The sequence below is a fragment of the Aythya ferina genome, assembly GCF_964211825.1.
Source record: "Aythya ferina genome assembly, chromosome: 12".
Taxonomy (NCBI): domain Eukaryota; kingdom Metazoa; phylum Chordata; class Aves; order Anseriformes; family Anatidae; genus Aythya; species Aythya ferina.
Genome location: NC_140308.1, coordinates 20467728 through 20473671, shown reverse-complemented (window position 1 = coordinate 20473671; position 5944 = coordinate 20467728). Strand labels below are relative to the sequence as shown.

The window sequence follows — 5944 nt, the reverse complement described above, 5'->3', positions numbered from 1 at the left end:
TCTTGGAAAGCACTATGCATAGTAACACAGTACTAATTAGCATTTACATTAACATAAAACTGCAATTCAACAAATTACTAGTAAAGAGTGGCAAACAGACTTGCCATGTACTTTATAACAGCCCTTCCACAGAGAGAGGCCTCGGACCCAGCAAGAGCCAACTGGCTATCCCAAATAGATGTGCTGCAGTAGCACTCAGTTGCACACACTTGAGGAGCTTGTAGGTTTATGGTATAGGCTGAATTCATGCCAACAGCTCCAAATATAGATAGAAAATCAAGTTGAAAAGCTTTTCTTCTCTCACCTAATTCCACCAAGAGGTTTGGAGCAAAAAAACAATTACTTTTCCTCAAACTCTGCAGGCCTTTAAAGATGTAATAACTCTCAGTACTTGGACTCCAGAGGGAATAGCTCACAACACAAAGCAGAACGCTACAGGGCAATGCCAACACCAAAGAACATTGCAGGTATTTCTGCTGGACTGTGTCCCAGGTCAGAAGACCCCCCTGGAACTGAGGTGGTCTTTAAGAGAATGGCAGCCTTTCAGAGAAAGGTGGGTCAGGAAACTCTTCAGGCTAGGAAAACATCCAGAAAGATGCTACAGACACTCTAATTTTCCTGTTGTATCATACTTTGCATTCTTCCTCCAGGATAAGTGGCTACCAGAACTGTCCTGGTTTCAGTTAGGACAGAGTTAATTTTCTTCCTAGTAGCTGGTAGAATGCTACATTTTGGCTTAGGATGAGAAGAGTGCTGATAACACCCCGATGTTTTAATTGTTGCAGAGCAGTGCTTACACCAAGCCAGGGAGGTCTCAGCTTCTTGCTCTGTCCTGCCAACAGGCAGGCTGGGGATGCAGCAGGAGCTGGGAGGGGACAGACCCAGGACAGCTGACCCAAACTAGCCAAAGGGGTATTCCATACCATCTGACGTCAGGCTAGACAATATATAAGGGTGACTATCCGGAGCTGAACTGCTCAGGGTTAGGCTGGGCATCGGTCAGTGGGTGGTGAGTAATTGCATTGTGCATCACTTGTTTGTACACATTATTAGTAGTAGTACTATTATTATCATTATTGTTATTATTATTATTGTTATTATTATTTTCCTGTCTTTATAAACTGTCTTTATCTCAACTCACGGGCTTCACTTTCCTGTTTCTCTCCCCCATCCCAGAGAGGGAGGGGGGAGGGTGAGCGAACAGCTGTGTGATGTTTAGCTTCCGGCTGGGTTAAACCACAACACAGAACACACCCTGTACTTGTAAGCTACAGATGTCTTTTTGCTCTCTCTTCAAATAAATGCCACCAGATCTTAGGGTTGAGGATTCCCTACAGCTTTGATCTACTTAAAGCCCAAGTCTGAGACCTGCTCTCATTCAGAAGAGGTAGCTGTCTGTCCAGCTGACTAGCTTGCTGCCAATATACCCTCAAGGATCAAAAAGCTGGAAGAAAGTTGCTTTATATCTTTTCAGTTAATCTCATGCTTCCTAGGGAAGTTTTACATGTGTTTCATGTTTGGAATCAGAAGGAGTCATGCCAGAAGCACAGATGGGAGAACCAGCTTCCCAGGTTCAGAAGCATGAAGCCCTCCTCCACACAGCTGCAGGAGGGACCAGGTGGCACTTGCAAGTCCCCTCCTAGTCACTGGGTCACAGCCCCAGCACAATCACGCTGAGTAGTACCTCACTTTGCCTTCCACTGCCCATCCTCAGCTCCCTTCTCCCACGTACACCTCCATCCAACCCAGTGAGGGAAAGCTGTATCTTCTCTGCAGAGGAACACTGCCTTACCCACACCTTGGGCACTGCCACAGCAAACACAGCAGGAGGGCATCACTGCAGGGTCAGGAGGCAGCTGGGTGGCATGGCGCTCTGTCCTGGGCTGTGCCTACCCCAGCTTTGAAGGGCTGCCTCTCCGGTCCAACAGGGCATACAGCAGCACTCCGCTAACCAGGCGGGTGGGCATAGTGTGCCCTGTGCACCTTAAGGAATGTTAAGGAGCAACAGTGAAGAAAATTCCCCAAAACTAGATAGGAATTTTAGCTAGATTGTCTCTCAGAAAGGAATCTTTCTTAATCTTTCTTAATTATAGGTTTTCATTAATTAATATATCAAAAGGACCCAGTCGAGAAACATCTTGTTATCTGGCTGCTTAGATGGCAGACATTGGTTCATTAGTCTTAAAGCATATCAGCTGGACAACACTATTTATTCCATATAGAATAATGATATACTTTAGAGGAATACAGCATTGCACACACAGGAATGAATTCAACCATTATTCACAGCTTAAACACACACTAACCCATATAAGTGAGAGGTGCAGATATGAAAGGATTCTAAGAAGGTAGGTCCTATGAAGAGCAGCAAAATCAAGGTACCCACACCCCGGAGCCGCTGCAGATCTGGCTGCACATTAATTACCCATTAGTTTCAAGTTACTCTACATGTATGTGGATTCAAAGTCTTAAAGTATGGCTAAAGAGCAAAGGAAGTAAAATGAAAGCTAAGCATGTTCAGCTTCTCTTTTGAGGTCTGTAAGAATGCTAACATTAGATTCGGAGCTTTCTGTCTAGTTGGAAAACAAGCTGTTGTACTGATTTTTAAATATATATGCATTGAATTAGTTCAGAGCTACTCAGTAACAGATAGCTCCACTGACACTTTAACAGCTCCTTCAGAAATACCATGATTTTAATCTTACAAGCCTGCAAAAGCAATATCTCTGCAGTGTTCAACCTATATTGTTCATAATAAAATTATAAAAAAAGATGTTTTAAACATGCAGTAGCTGTGTCTGAAAATTAAATATATCAGCCATTAATTTTTTCTCCAAAATTACTAAAAGGCAACAGTCCACATTAAAGACTAACAGTTTGTAAAATTGGATTTTTAAAGATGAAGTCTTTTTTTAAGCCCAAGCAAGTCAAAAGAAGCACTAGAACAATTCTGCAACAGGAAAAAAAATCCGCTTAGTTAATTCACTTCATGAAAAAGTAGATTTATGTTCCTTATATCAGTATCTCAGATATTGAAATGTAAAGGAGTGGGGACACTACATTAAGCCCCACAAAATGGGAGGCACTGGTGAAGCCAGGCCATAGGCATTGACCTCCCCGCAGCCGGCACGGGGTACAACCCAAGCCCTATCCCCTGGGCACCCCAGAGCTGCAAGGCAGAGATCCCCCTGCCACCCCATCACAGGTGGCACAGGGACACAGGGGACAGCCTTGTCCCACAGCAGCTCAGCCCCATGACGCTGCAGGCAGGGAGAACTCCGTACTCACACCTGCCAGGACAACACACTGGTAGCCTGGTGCAGGAACATACACAGCCACCACTCTCACAGTTTTGTGGTTTTTTTTTGGTTTTTTTTTTTTTTGTTGTTGTTTTTTTTTTGAAAAAATAAAATGTTTAAACTTGTAATGCCAGTTTAAAGCTTCTGTAGCTGAGCACAGCGGTGCCCCCATCCCACCGGCAGCCTGGCTTCTAAGAGGTTTCCCCAGGGCCACATTCCTCCCGCCACTGTGTGGGTGAGGGGCCGCATCAGCTGCTACATGGCCTAATGCAAACTGATGGGGCAGTTTCAATCCAATTGCCACTGCACAAGTTGCACTACAGCAAAAGTCACCACCGTGTTTGGCACTAGTATGAACTGTTATTGTCATAACTCATACAGGGACATTGAGTTGCGTGCTCCCCGCTGCCATCACAGCCTAGCAATGGCAGAGCTGAGGCGCATGGCTCCTCCACGATCTGTCACAACTGCACACTTCAGGTCGGCACATGCCATCCCCGCTGCGAGGTATGGGAGACCACTTCAGGACAGCGGGTCTGCTCCCTTTCATTGCTGCTAAAACTTCCAGTTGCATCCACGCACTGCAACTTAAAATAGGAAGGCTGAGGTATGAACATCTCCAGGAGCGCTCCAGAGAAGAAGCTCTCCCAGGTTACTCCTGCTCCAGGGGAAGCTGCTTTGTCTTCTTTTTAAGCCATTACTGGGGTAAGCACAACACGTAACACTGTGGTTCTTTGGTATATAAGCATCTGTTGTTGCTTCCTGCATTATAACTTATTAGGTAGCCTTTAACTAATTACAGGTTGTAACTTTTGTGAAATTAAGCAGCAGTAACCAGCAGTTGCAGGGCTCAAGCAGGAAAACCGTGCTTGCCACAAGCCAAGCAGAAGGCAGGGGAGGAGCACCCTGGTCCCTGCAGCTCAATCCTGCACCAGGCAGCATAGGGCTCAGATCCTGCTGGTGCTTGGGGGTTTCTGCCCCTCTGATGCCAGAGACACTCCCTATTGCATCCAGTCTAATTTTAAGTCACTTGAGCGACTATACATCCATCGGTTCTCCTGGGAGCTTATTAAAGAGTTCAGAAGGACTGCAACTAGGGAAGTTTGCTTTCAGTCTGTATTATCTTACTGCTTCTGGACTTTTTCAGACCATCCCTCCTCTCTTCATTTCTGGTGTTTAGGCACTTACCTGTGTTGCAAACAAATATTTACTGCATCAATGCTCTCATCACAAAGAGACACAACTAGAAGCTCTCCTAGTGCTTACCACCATAGAACACAGCCCCACAACCTCTCCCGGCCCTCATTCTTTTATAGCTGGGGCTGGGCATCGCAAACACATGGGCTGGGCTCATCCCACCACCTGGATGCAGGCATGGTGTGCTGCAGCTGTGCCCTGCATCCCCATGCACCACCCTGTTGCTCATGTCTGAATTCCAGAATTCCTGGCATGGACCTCAGGTTTTGCCTTTAAAAAAAAAAAAAAGAAAGAAAGAAAAAAAAAGGGCCCCTACTGTGCCCTCACAACTGCCATGGTCCCCCTCACCTTCACCACTTCCACCTTTGTCTTTGCCTTTCCTTGTCTAAGCATGGAGTATTTCTCCCCGAATAAGCAGACCTGAATTTGTGTTTCTTCAGGTTATACCTTTTATTCTTATCCATTTCATTCCTCTGTTATTTCTGTCCTCAGTGATGTTTGCAATAGCTACTAATGTACTGTCATTTGCAAATGTAATTAGTGTGTTTACTTCTTTCTTTCTTTAGCCCATTAATAAAGATGTTAAATAAAAATATGCCTTCTTCTGCTAACAACATCCTTGAAATAGGAAAATGGGATCCTAAGGTAATAAAGAACTATATTATTGGACAAGACTTTTCCTTACATCTTTCAGCATTTGCCATGCTTGTTATGGGCAATTAAAACATAAAACAACTTTCTAGCTTCACACCCAAAATAATCTTCCTCTCTGTTCTGCATTTGCATGTGTAGGATACACATACATAGAGAAAAAGGCTAGAAGTCAGCTGGCAGCTTGTTCTAGCAGAAGTAGCAAAGGTTCCCTCTGTTCTGGATGTGGCAGATTCAAGTGTAACCATTTGTTAATCTTTTTATGTACATTATCCATATTTTCAACAAAGGACAAGAGCATAACTACTTTTAAAACTTTACTTACTGTGATTACTGTGACTGTGTCCTAACACAACAGCTTGTGTGTTTAGTATATGATGATAATTCAGCATATTGGCTGTATCTGCTAATGCATCCAGCATTTCCCATGACTCGCTAAGCATCCTTGTTCCTTTGATTTTGACAGGACTGGGAATGCTCAGCAGTTCGTGGCACTGGCTCGCTGTTGGGACAAAAGGATGTGCACTTCTTTTCACCTTCAAGAAAATGTGCTGAAATTAATTCGTTGCTCTAGTGGATTGGTGTGAAGTGAAATAATACTGTTTTCCCTTAATTTTCTGTCTGCTGTAGAGACCACAAAGAAAAATCATATGATTACTGAAACCAAAAATGAAGGAAAAGAAGAAAGACAAGATGCACAGAGGCAAGTTTATCAAATTCATCTCATGTTTTCATCTCATGCTTAGCTATTTATCTAGAATTTAAATAATACATTTATTTAAAGGAGTTCTTTTTCT

The 5944-nt window shown here is 43.9% G+C and overlaps 1 long non-coding RNA gene across 1 annotated transcript in view; it reads right to left on the bottom strand.

Annotated features, from left to right (window-relative positions):
* Positions 1-4576, bottom strand: part of LOC311443372 — a 49661-nt gene extending 45085 nt beyond the window's left edge. Inside the window, exon 1 of the long non-coding RNA XR_014697237.1 lies at positions 4488-4576. This is a non-coding gene — a long non-coding RNA (uncharacterized lncRNA). The remainder of the gene's footprint in view (positions 1-4487) is intronic.
* Positions 4577-5944: the final 1368 nt, after the last annotated feature.